Source organism: Colobus angolensis, unplaced genomic scaffold, assembly GCF_000951035.1.
Source record: "Colobus angolensis palliatus isolate OR3802 unplaced genomic scaffold, Cang.pa_1.0 Scaffold22, whole genome shotgun sequence".
Taxonomy (NCBI): Eukaryota; Metazoa; Chordata; class Mammalia; order Primates; family Cercopithecidae; genus Colobus; species Colobus angolensis.
In genome coordinates, this window is record NW_012115377.1 from 5,810,822 (window position 1) to 5,824,104 (window position 13,283).

The window sequence follows — 13,283 nt, forward strand, 5'->3', positions numbered from 1 at the left end:
CGCCTGGCTAGTTTTTTGTATTTTTAGTAGAGACGGGGTTTCACCGTGTTAGCCAGGATGGTCTCGATCTCCTGACCCCGTGATCCGCCCGTCTCGGCCTCCCAAAGTGCTGGGATTACAGGCTTGAGCCACCGTGCCCGGCCCTGACCATCACTTATTGGGGAGAGACTTAGAGGCCGACTTGAGTACTCCAACCTCCAGGGAGCCAGGGCTGACTCAGAAGAAAGCCCTAGGGAGGGAGGGGACTGGCTGGGGAGGGGGCTCTGCCTAGCATAGGAAGAGCAGGGGAGGCCTCTTAAATAGGGATTTAAATCTGATCCAGAACTTGAAAGGCAAGTGTGAACTGGCCCAGGGAAGAGGGTGGAGGCGTGTTGGAAAAAGAGCACTGATGCAGAGGCCTGGGGGCTTGGGCTGGTCTTGGGAATCGTAGCATCTGGATGGCATGGGGCTGAGATAACCAGAGCTTGAACAGAGCTGCAGAAGACAGAGATGATTCCAGAAGGGTGAGGAGGTGGAGGCCCCTCTTCTTTCCTGCAGCCAGCACCAGGCCAGAGTTGGGCGGGCACCTGCTGGGGGATCCTCATGGTCCGGTATTGGTTGTAGCTTTTGAGGGGAATGATAGAGATGGTTGCCAGGGAATAGTTCCAAGAAGGTAGAATAGGGGAGGAGGCTGGGGATACTCAGGGGACATGGCCCAGTGTACCGAGGCTCCCGAGCTGCCAGGGGCATAGTCGTTAAGAAACTGCATGCTGAGGCTGGGTGTGGCGGCTTATGTCTGTAATCCTAGCACCTTAGGAAGCCATAGTGGGAGAATGGCTCAAGACCAGGAGTGCAAGACCAGCCTGGGCAGCATACCAAGACCCTATCTCTACAAAAAACTAAGGAAAAGGAGCTGGGTGTGGTGGCATGCTCCTGTAGTCCCAGCTGCTTGGAAGGCTGAGGCGGGAGGATCATTTAAGTCCAAGAGTTCAAGGCTGCAGTGAGCTGCAGTAGTGCACTGCACTCCAGTCTGGGCAACAGAACGAGACCCTATCTCTTTAAGAAAGAAAAACTGTGGCCAGTCATGGTGGCTCACACCTGTAATCCCAGCACTTTGGGAGGCCGCTGTAGATGGATCACCTGAGGTCAGGAGTTCGAAACCAGCCTGACCAGCATGGTGAAACCCCGACTCTACTAAAAATACAAAAATTATCCGGGCGTGGTGGCAAACGCCTATAATCCTAGTTATTCGGGTGACTGGGGCAAAAGAATCGCTTGAACCTGGGGAGGCAGAGGTTGCAGTGAGCCGAGATCGTGTCACTGCACTCCAGTCTGGGCAACAAAAGCTAAACTCCATCTCAAAAAAAAAAAAAAAAAGAAAAATTGCATGCTGAGCTCCTAGTACCCTGAGAGCTTATAGGGCAAATAGGAGAAGCTTGCTTTTTGGGGAAACTTTAATCAGCAGAGGTAGGCCTGGGGAGGCCTCCACAGGATCCTATGAACCCTGAGCCCACTGTGGGGGCAAAGCAGCCCCCTCCTCACCCAAGGGAGCTTCTAGCCTTGACTCTGCCCCTTGTTGACTGAGTGACCTGTGATCTGTATCAAGTCACTTCTTGCTTTGAGCCTTGGGCTTCCCAGTTCCCAAGTTTCCTTTATGGGAATGTTTATGGAGATCAATCCAACCATGCCTGTTAAGGGTGGGTTATTTTTCTAGAGAGTTTGACCACCTGAGCTAACGTCCGTGCACCCTCCCACCTGTCCATCTGTCTATTCTACTTATTTATCTATGTAGCAAACATTTAGTTGGCATCTAATGTGTCCAGCCCTGTCTGAAGCTCTGAGAATACAGCTGTGACTCAAACCACATTCTTTCATGAAACTTATGCCTTAGGTTGAAGAAGGCACCCCAGTGAAACAGATCAACTGGGACAAGAGGGTTGAAGGAACTACACAGGATCAGGAGACAGAATAATATGGTGGCCTCTCTGGTGGTAGTCTGAGAAGACTTCTTGGAGGAGGTGACATTTGAGCTGAGATATGAATGATGACACAGTCAGACATGTATGTGACTGGGGTGCAAACATGGTACAAGTGAACTTGGTGAGTTGGAAGCCCAGCAGGCAGCAGTTGCTGTGGATTAAGCTGGGGAGGCAGCAGGGCCAGAATATAGAGGGCAAGAATGTGTCCAGAAATAAGGGGCTCAGGTAAGGCAGAACCTTGGACTAGAGGTCCACCTTGGAGTCTTTGCAGGGAGTGGTACCTCAACCGGTGGCATCTCTGGTCACTAGCACCCTGTGTGAGGCCCCTGCTCATAGAGACTCAGAGTAGAAGAGACAGGGCCATCTGGAAGGGACAGCCAGGACCCGGTGCAGAGGCAGGCTGTGGTTATCTGCAAACAGCCCCCTTCCTTCCAGAACATCACGTGCTCCCGTCTGAGCCTCTGGCCGCAGGAATCAGGTGACCCCAGGCAGCAGGCCAGGCTGCAGGGGCGGGTGAGTGAGTCAATATATGCAAGTGTGAGTGTGTGTGTGTGTGTGTTTTCATCTCTGGGAGGCCCAGACATCTGGGGTCTGAATTAATTGCCTTTTTCACAACCTGGGACAAGTCCTGTATTTCCAGCTAGATTGAAAGCAAAACAAAACAAAACCTATGTTGCTCTGATCTACTGAGCAGTGCCGGAATCCTTGGGGGTTCAGGGAAGCCGTGGGGACCAGTCCTTCTCACTCAGACCCCTGGAGGGGGGCCGGGATCCTCTGCTCATTCCCCCCAACCCACCTCCCCTGTCAGTACAAAGCCCCATTCTCTTTCTTTCTCCCAATCCAGGGCTACTTTTAGCCACTAAGAAGGATTATCAGTTTGGTTCCCAGGTGGCTGGGGCCGAGCTGGGAGTGGGGCCAGGGAGGTTTCAAACAGCAGCCAGGCTTGGGGGCGGGTGGGGTGAGGGGAGAAGAGAGACTCGGGCCGGTCACACTGGCCCTGCCACCCACGCGGTGGCTCTGCAGATGACCCCGAAGCTGCTGTCGTCCAGCCCCGCGCAAACACATCAGCTGCAGATTTAAGGGAAGGTGGCAGAGGAAAGGAAAGCTTCCAGCAGCCTTAGGCACCTCAGATGCTGGAAACCGTCCTAAGGGCTTGGAAGAACCATCTAGAAGCCTCCACAGGCCAGCACCCCTTCCTTCCAGACCACTCCCCATCCTGCCCCCGCCTCGTGTCTACTGGTAACCATCACGGTCTCTAAGTTGTTTTTTTGGGTTTGTTTTTTTTCCAAAACAGGATCTGCTCTGTCACCCAAGCTAGAGTGCAGTGGTGTGATCACAGCTCCCTGCAGCCTCAAACTCCTGGGCTCAACCAGTCCTCTCACCTCAGCCTCCTGAGTAGCCAAGATTACAGGTGTGTGCCACTATGCCCACCTAATTTTTAAATTTTTTGTAAAGATGGGATCTCGCTATGTTGCCCTGGCTAGTCTCCAGCTCCTGACCTTAGGCAATCCTCCCACTTCAGCCTCTCAAAGTGCTGGGTGTGAGCCACTGCACCTGGTCCTCTAAATTTTACTAGGTGCTCATTCTACCTCAGGTGCCATTCACAGCCACTCCATGTGGAAGAGGGACTATTGTTTGTTCCATTTTACAGATGAAACTGAGGCACAGACAGGCCATGTTCCATGGCTGGTAAATGGGTGAGGCAGGAATCAGGAATCAGATCCGTTGTGATATCAGCATGGAGTGTTTATAAACTGCCCGCCTGCCCTGAGCCTCACAATAGCCTGATAGAACAAAGAGGGAATCTAGCTGTACCCATTTTTCAGATGGGACAACTGAGGCCCAAGAAGACAGAGGATGACAGGGAATGAACAGAACTGGATCCAAAACAGAAAAGCTAGAAATTGAGGAACACATCCCTCAGCCTCATTTCCTCCCTTCCCTCAGGAGGAGAAGTTGAACCTTGCTGGCCTGAGGTGCCTGGTTACAGCCATACCTGAGACCCTCCCATATGCCAGACTCTGCCTCAATGCCCCAGGTGCAAGGTCTCTGAGCTGCTTAACCACCCTTCAGGGGAGGGCACCTGTCCCACCAACAGGTGATGAAATTGAGGCTCCTAGGGCTTTGAAGCATTGCAGCCAGGACTCCAGCCAGTCTGCTGGGCTCCAGACCCTGTTCTTTTCTCAAACCACAGCATCTCTTATTTATGCTTTAAGAGGGAGAAGAGGGAAGGGAACAGACAGAGACAGGTTGGTGAGGTTAGTGAGAGAGTAGGACCACTGGGGCCAGACCTCTGCAATCAGGGCATATCAGGTCTGAAGCTTCCTTGGAGAGCTCCCTGGTTTAGAAAATGAATCTGTTCCCCTTTCTGTTCCACTGAGGAAGGGATGGGCATGATTCAGCAGAGGACAGTGGAGTTTAGAACTGGTTATGCTTCCTTCTCCAACCCTCCCTGCAAAAACCCTGGCCAGCTCCTGACATCACAGTGAATAAGACAGGGTTGGGGGAGGGTGCTTTAACAGGATCCAAAGCAAGGCAATCAGGGGCTGCTTTCAGGAGGAGGTGACAACTGAGCTCGGTTTTGAAGGATGCATACGAGTTTGCCAAACAGAGAAAGAAAGTGTTTAAGCCCTTCAGGGCAGAGATGTTGCTTGTTTTCCCCATCATTTTGTGTCTTCAGCACCCAAATACTAAATGAGTATTCTAGGCAGAGGCCAGTATTTGTAAAGGCTAGGATGTGTGAAATTTTATGGTCTGGTGGGAGCAGAATATCAGCTAGTAAACTGGTGGGCATTGAAGCTGGGCACATCAGCAGAGGTGAGGCTTGAGATTGTGAGAAGCCATTGTTTTTGTGGTTCTCCCTCACCCCCTATGCTTATCATGACTTGAATGCACCAAGGTGTGCAAGGATGCATCCAAGACCCTTGGGTGACGGGAAAACATGGAGCTGGGGGTCTGGATGCCTAGGCCTTCTGGGGACAGCTAGCGCCCCATTCCATCTGCACCTGGGGGTCTGTCAGAAAGTTAGCAGGGTCTCTGAGAAGGCTACACCAGTGACTCAGAAGGCCGAGGTGGGAGGATGGCTTGAACCTAGGAGTTTGAGGCTGAAGTGAGCTATGATCAGGCCACTGCACTCCAATCTGGGTGACAAAGTGAGACCCTGTCTCAAAAAACAAAAGGTGGGGGGGATTGCAAATACCCTGCAGTGGTCATGGCTCTGGCTGTGAGGCTGAGTACAGTTGGGACCAGGAGTGCCAAGCTGGCCATGTGTCCTTGAGCCCCCATGGGCACATAGGATCAAGCCAACCTTGTCTGCTAGTGAAGATGGTTTCTTTTTCTTGAGAAATCAACCACCTGGGCTGAAGTCCCCACATCCACCCAGCTGTTCATGTGTCTACTCTGGGATGCGTGGGCCTCGTTGTAGGTCTAGACTAGCTGTTATCCCACACCCTTGACTGCTTGTTGGGCCACTGACTTCTAGTGCCCCTCTCCAGCCAGAGTATCCAATGCTAGCAGTTGCTCCTAATACTTCACTGATGCTTAAGTGTCAGGTGCCCCATGGCATGGTACTCAGCCTGCCCCTTCATGTGCACTCTCTTCCTTTTTTTTTCCCCCCCAAAACAGGGTCTTGTTGACCCCTTGCTGATAGATAGAGGATTCCATCTATCTTCATGGATTTCAACAGCAGCCACTCACTGACAAGTCCTACCCAGGCCTCACCCACCGCAGGCCTGTGCCCCAAACCTGAGTAGCTCCTGCCTCCTCCACATGCCCAAAGGAACATTTTAGCTGCCCACCCCTGCACCCACAATTTGTGTTGTCTGACACTTAGCCTGACTCCTGTCCTGAAATCAACTCACCCATTCTGGTTCATCCAGTTCTTCAGATTGGAAGGCTGACAGCTTCAGTGGCCAAGTGGGGTGAGGCTGAAGATGGAATTAAGATTGGTAATCAGCTGACTTTGAGAGGGGAGATTATCTGGGTGAACCCAGTGTCATCACAAGGGTCCTAAAATGAAGAAGATGGAGGCAGGAGAGACATTGTCAGAATGACGAGATGGGAGAAAGACCCAATGAGCCATTGCTGGCCCTGAAGATGGAGAAAGGGACCAGGAGCCGGAGGATGCAGGCAGCCTCTAAAGCCAGAAAAGGCAGGAAATGGCTGGGTGTGGTGGCTGGAGCCTGTAGTCCCAGCTACTCAGGAGGCTGAGGCAGGAAGATGGTTTGAGCCCAGGAGACTGAGGCTGCAATGAGCTGTGATTGTGCCACTGTGTTCCAGACTGGATGACAGAGATTCCCTCCCCGCAGAAAATGTAGTCTCTTAGCAATTTTCCAGTATATACTACGTTATTAACTAAAATCATCATGATGTACAGTAGATCTCTTGGACTTACTACTCCTGCTAACTGAAATTTCATATCCTTTGACCAATATCTTGACAATTTCCTCTCCCAACCCTTCTCTTCTCTGGCTCCACTTTGGAAAGCATTTGACTCTTGAGGGGCACCACCTCTAAAATGTCTCTGGAATCTATTCCCTTATCTCTACCTCATCTCACCTGGAGGATCCCTGCATTATTCAAAATAGAACCAAGGGCAGTGGAACCCCCACATTGACCTGGTGGGAGTGTAAAATGGTGCAGTCTCACCCTGGAAAGCAGTTTGCCCACCTCAGCCTCCCAAAGTGCTGGGATTATAGGGGTGAGCCACCATGCCCGGCTGCCCCCCAGGCTGGTCTTAAACTCTTGTCTTCAAGCAGTTCTTCTGCCTCAGTCTCCCAAAGTGCTGGAATTACAGGCATGAGCCACTGCACCTGGGTCTATTTTTTATTTTATTTGTATATTTTTATTTTTTATTTACTCTGTTTTTGGAGACAGGTATCACTCTGTCATTCAGGCTGGAGTACGGTGGCATGATCACAGCTCATTGCAGCCCTGAACTCCTGAGCTTAAGCGATCCTCCTGCCTCTGCCTCATGAGTAGCTGGGATTACAGCCACATGCCACCATGCCCGGCTAATTTTTATATTTTTTGTAGAGACAGAGTTTCACTATGTTGTCCAGGCTGGTCTCAAACCTCTGGGCTCAAGCAATCCTCCTGTCTCAGCCTCCTAAACACTAGGGTTATGGTATTTTTATTTTTTTTTATTTTATTTGTTTTTGAGACGGAGTCTTGCTCTGTCACCCAGGCTGGAGTGCAGTGGCATGATCTTGGCTCACTGCAACCTCCGCCTCCAGGGTTCAAGCCATTCTCCTGCCTCAGCCTCCTGACTACCTGGGACTACAGGCGCCCGCCACCATGCCCGGCTAATTTTTGTATTTTTAGGAGAGACGGGGTTTCACCGTGCTGGCCAGGCTGGTCTCAAACTCCTGATCTCAAGTGATCATAGAGGGTCTCCCTATGTTGCCCAGGCTGGTCTCAAACTCCTGGCCAAGCGATCCTCCCAGCACTTGGCCTCCTGAAGTGCTGGGATTACAGGCGTGAGCCACCGCGCCCAGCCTGTTTTTATTTCGTAACATGGTGAGGTTGTCATGAAGAACTGACAAAACTAAGCTATGATGACAAAAGAAAAGGTAGTAGGGGGCAGGGTAAAGTGGCTCACGCCTATAATCCCAGCAATTTGGGAGGCTGAGCAGGGAGGATCACTTGAGCCCAGGAGGTCAAGTCTGCAGTAAGCTATGATTGCACCACTCTACTCCAGCCTGGGCCACAGAGTGAGACCCTGTCTCAACAAAAAAAGCAAACAAAAATTGGAATGGAATGGGTGTTACCTTTGGGTGACAGGACAGTGGTGGAAGTTGACTGGGAAGAGGCGTGAAGGAAGTTTCTAGAGGGAATATTTGTGATGGGAGATTGGATTAGCCAGGTATACAGTTTTGTCCAAACTCAGTGACTATACCCTTAAGATGTGTGCAGGCCAGGTGCAGTGGCTCACGCCTGTAATCCCAACACTTCAGGAGGCCAAGGCGGGAGGATCACTTGGCCAGGAGTTTGAGACCAGCCTGGGCAACATAGGGAGACCCTCTCTTTACACAAAAATTTTAAAAATTAGCCAGTCGTGGTGGTGTGTGCCTATGGTCCTGGCTATGCGGGGGTTGACATGAAAAGACTACCTGAGTCCGGGAGGTCAAGGCTTCAGGGAGCCATGGTCTCTGCACTCCAGCCTGGGTCACAGAGTGAGACCCTGTCTAAAAAAAACGAAAAGCCTGCATTTCACTTGGGTAAATTTTACCTTGAAAGAAAAAATCCATAAGCAAATATTGAACCCTAGTTAATGATCTGTGTGCTGACATGTGTAGGGGTGATGTGGTCTGAGATCAGCTGCCTACTTTGAAATGCATCGGGAATAACCAGATAGACTGATGGGTGGATAGAGAGGTGGACAGGCAGATGCAGAGGCAGATGGGTGATGGAATGAATAGAACGGAACGCAAAGGGGAGAACGTAGTGGTGGGAATACAGGTATTCACTGTAAAATTCTTTCAACTTTTCCGTAGGTTTGAAATGTTTGTTATAAAATGTTGGGGGACGGCCGGGCGTGGTGGCTCATGCCTGTAATCCCAGTACTTTGGGAGGCTGAGGCAGGCAGATCACTTGAGGTCAGGAGTTTGAGACCAGCCTGGCCAACATAACGAAACTCCATCTCTACTAAAAATACAAAAATTAGCCAGGTGTGGTGGTGTAATCCCAGCTACTTGGGCACAAGTATTGCTTGAACCTGCAAGGTGGAGCTTGCAGTGAGCTGAGATCACGCCACTGCACTCCAGACTGGGCGGCAGAGTGAGACTTCATCTCAAAATAAAATGTTGGGGGAAATAATCCAGATTCTTCCCTGTGGCCCCCATGCCTTGCAGGCTCTCTGCTGCCCCTCATCACCTACCTGCCCACCTCTCTCTCTCCCCCCTCGCTCACTCTGTACCAGCCACTCGGGCCTCCTCGCTGTTCCTGCAACATGCCAGGCATGGTCCTGCCTCAGAGCCCTTGCACCTGCTGTGTATTTATCTAGAAAGCCTCTCCCCTAGCCCCACTTTCTTGTGTGCAAACCCACAACCTTCTCTTCTTTGTTTTTCCCAAATGTAGGGTCTTGCTTTGTCCTCCAGGCTGGAGTACAGTGGTGTGATTATAGCTCCCTGCAGCCTCAAACTTCTGGGCTCGAGTCGAACTCCCACCTCAGCCTCCTCAATAGCTAGAACTACAGATACATGCCACCACACCTGACTGCTTTTTAAATTTTTTGTAGAGACAGAGTCTCGCTGTGTTGCCCAGTCTGGTCTTGAACTCCTGGGCTCAAGCAATTCACCTGCCTCGACCTCGCAAAGTGTTGGGATTACAGGTATGAGCCACTGTGCCTGGCCTGACCTCATCTTTTTTGTTTGTTTTATTTTTCCCAAGATGGAGTCTCGCTTTGTTGCCCAGTCTGGAGTGCAGTGACATGATCTCGATTCGCTGCAACCTCTGCCTCCCAGGTTCAAGTGATTCTCCTACCTCAGCCTCCCATGTAGCTGGGTTACAGGCACATGCCACCATGCCTGGCTAATTATTTTTGTATTTTTAAAGGAGATGAGGTTTCACCATGTGGGCCAGGCTGGTCTTGAACTCCTGACCTCAGGTGATCCACCTGCTTCAGCCTCCCAAAGTGTGGGATTACAAGCATGAGCCACCGCGCCTGGCCTGACCTCTTCATCTTTAAATCCCAGCTCAGATGGTGCCTCCTTAGAGAGCCTCTCCTTGATCACATTTAAAATCATGCCACTGTTTTCTACTCAGCCCCGTTATACTTTCATATCTCATTCATTTGTGAATCTGTTTCCTTGTTTATTGGCTGCCTTCTCTGTTGGTCTATGAACTGGGCAGGAATGTGTTGGCTTCGTTCCCCTGTGTCGCCGAGGCCCAGCCCTGACCTGGCACGTACAAGTCAGTTGGAGAACATCTCTTGCCTGGATGGATGGATGAATGGATGGACGGACAGATGCAAGGATGGATGGATGGAAGGAGAAATGGATAGAAGGGTAGATGGAAGAATAGAGGGACAGAAGGATGGGTGGGTGGAAGGATACACAAGTGAGTGATGATGAGTGGATAGATGTTTAGATGGGTGGACGGATGGATGGATGATGGGTGAATGGATGGATGATGGGTAGATGGACAGATTTTTGGATCAGTGAATGGAAAATTGGGTGGACAGATGGATGATGGGTGGATGGATGAATGGGTAGGTGGATGACGGTTGGATGGACAGATGTTTGGATGGGTGGATGGATGATGGGTGGGTAGGCAGATGTTTGGATGGGTGAATAGATGATGGTTGGATGGACGGATGTTTGGGTGGATGGATGGATGATGGGTGGTTTGGATGGGTGAACGGGTGGGTGGATAGATGTTTGTATGGGTGGACAGGTGGGTGGATGAATGGGTACGTGGATAGATGACGGTTGGATGGACAGATGTTTGGATGGATGATGGGTGGAGAGAGGGATGGATGAGTGGATAGGTGGATGATGGGTGGATGGACAGATGTTTTGATGGATGAATGGATTGATGGGTAGGTGGACAGATGTTTGGATGGGCGGACAGAGGGATGGATAGGTAGATAGATGGACGGGTGGATGGGTGAACAGATGAATGAATGAATAAACTTTTGAGTGGCAACCACTGTGGTAGGCCGGACCCTTGGCTCAAGATCTCAGGAAAGGGAGCAGCTCTTTGGGCTCCTCAGGTAGGCTGGGACATGCTGGCCAGAGCTGCCCCACCTTTACTGCCACTCTGTTATCCGGCAAGCTCAGTCATGTGATAGGCTGTCTTACCCACTTGCTTTGTGGGCTCTGGGATAGCAAGCGAGACCTCTGAAATTCCCAGCTACAGGGGAATCTACCTTCCAAAGACGGCCAGGAAAGGAACTCTGGATTGTTTTTTTTTTCTTTTTTTTTTTTTTTTTTTTGAGACAGAGTCTTGCTCTGCCACCTAGGCTGGAGTGCAATGGCGTGATCTCGGCTCACTGCAACCTCCGCCTCCCGGGTTCACGCCATTCTCCTGCCTCAGCCTCCTGAGTAGCTGGGACTACAGGCACCTGCCACTGCGCCCGGCTAATTTTTTGTATTTTTTAATAGAGACGGGTTTTCACCATGGTCTCGATCTCCTGACCTTGTGATCTGCCTGCCTCGGCCTCCCAAAGTGCTGGGATTACAGGCGTGAGCCACCGCACCCGGCCTTTTGTTTTTGTTTTTTTTTTTGAGACAGAGTTTTGCTCTGTTACCCAGGCTGGAGTGCACTGGCATGATCTCGGCTCACTACAACCTCCTCCTCCCAGTTTCAAGCGATTCTCCTGCCTCTGCCTCCTGAGTAACTGGGATTATAGGTGCTTCCCACAATGTCTGGCTAATTTTTGCATTTTTAGTAAAGATGGAATTTCGCCATGTTGGCCAGGGTGGTCTCAAACTCCTGACCTCAAGTGATCTGCCCACCTCAGCCTCCCACAGTGCTGGGATTACAGGCATGAGCCATGGTGCCCAACCACCACTCAAGTTTCTGACCCCAAGCAGCCACTCCCTTGACTTCTGGCTACCATCTTGGCATCAGTTAAGTGCAGAATAATAACTATTATTTTTGGGCTGTGTTGTTATTACTCTTGTTAAAAATCAGTAGGCCAAGCACTTTAGGTTGAGAAGCCTGAGTATTACTATCTGTTTTGTTTTGTTTTTTGAGACAGAGTCTTACTCTGTCGCCCAGGCTGGAGTGCAATGGCACGATCTCGGCTCACTGCAACCTCTGCCTCCCGGGTTCAAGCGATTCTCCAGCCTCAGACTCCTGAGTAGCTGGGATTACAGGCGCGTGCCACCACACCCAGCCCATTTTTGTATTTTTAGTAGAGACAGGGTTTCACCACATTGGTCAGGCTGGTCTTGAACTCCTGGCCTCGTGATCCACCCGCCTTGGCCTCCCAAAGTGCTGGGATTACAGGTGTGAGCAACTGTGCCTGGCCTACTACTGTGTTTTACAGATGAACTTGAGGTTCTGAGGGGTCAAGTCATTTGCCTGAGGACACACAACCCAACTCTGCCTTTAACACTGACCAGGCAAGTGAGGGCAGGGGTGATGAGCATGGAGTGGTGGCTAAAGCCCCACTCTTCTGGGGCCAGAGGATAGTTCCAAAGTCCCAGGCAAGGGGAGTTCCATCTTCCAGTCCCGCCTCCTGGTTGATAACGGCCCCAGTAGGAATTGTGAGGCTCCAGCCTCTCAGGCCTCACTTGCCCCACCCATTCTGCTTGCAGACCTCCCAGCTAACTGGAACCTGTGTCCACAGAATGCTGTCCAGTTTCAACGAGTGGCTTTGGCAGCACAGGTTCTGGTTACCACCCAATGTCACATGGGCAGAGCTGGAAGACCGGGATGGCCGTGTCTACCCCCACCCCCAGGACATGCTGGCAGCCCTACCCCTGGCACTGGTCCTCCTGGCCATGCGCCTCGCCTTTGAGAGGTGAGTGTCTGCCCTGCCGCAACCCATCGCCCCCGTGGTCACTCCAGTATGTGCTCGTGCCCTGTGTGCAATTTGCCATTGCAGCATGTCCCGAGTGGAAGCTGGCTTTGCACCAAAGTGCTTTTCCCAGCTCCAGCCTGCCCCCAGCCCCCACCACCCACAATTCTGGCCTCTGATTGCTGGTTTATAGGAACACTGCCCACAGTTCAGGGCTGGATGTGCCAACATCTTCATAAAACAGGGATGGGAGGCTGGGCACCATGGCTCATGCCTGTAATCCCAACACTTTGAGAGGCTGAGGCGGGCGGATCACTTCATGTCAGGAGTTCAAGACCAGCCTGGCCAACATGGTGAAACCCCATCTGTGCTAAAAATACAAAAATTAGCTGGGCGCACACCTGTAATCCCAACTCCTCAGGAGGCTGAGGCAGGAGAATCGCCTGAACCTGGGAGGCAGAGGTTGCAGTGAGCCCAGATCGTGCCACTGCACTCCAGCTTGAGCAACAGAGCAAGACTCCATCTTTAAAAAAAAAAAAAAAAAAAAAGGCAAATGTGAGCTGGGGGTGTTATCCCATCCCAAAGGCATCCCCGGGGCCTCTGTGAAGGACAGTGGGGTGGGCGGAGGGTTTTCCAGTTTCAAATGCAGGGGTTTTAGCCCTTTAAACAAAAAAATTGACTCTAGGCCAGGCGTGGTAGCTGATGCCTGTAATGTCAGCAATGTGGGAGGCTGAGGCAGGTGATCCAGGAGTTCAAGACCAGACTGGGCAACATGGTGAAACCTCGTCTCTATTTAAAAAATACAGGCCGGGCGCGGTGGCTCAAGCCTGTAATCCCAGCACTTTGGGAGGCCAAGA

At 51.3% G+C, this 13,283-nt stretch overlaps 1 long non-coding RNA gene across 1 annotated transcript in view; it reads left to right on the plus strand.

Annotated features, from left to right (window-relative positions):
* LOC105512927 overlaps positions 1–12,448 on the plus strand; it is a 54,016-nt gene extending 41,568 nt beyond the window's left edge. Inside the window, exons 2-3 of the long non-coding RNA XR_001001930.1 lie at positions 3,253–3,369; positions 12,256–12,448. This is a non-coding gene — a long non-coding RNA (uncharacterized LOC105512927). The remainder of the gene's footprint in view (positions 1–3,252; positions 3,370–12,255) is intronic.
* The last annotated feature ends 835 nt before the right edge of the window (positions 12,449–13,283 follow it).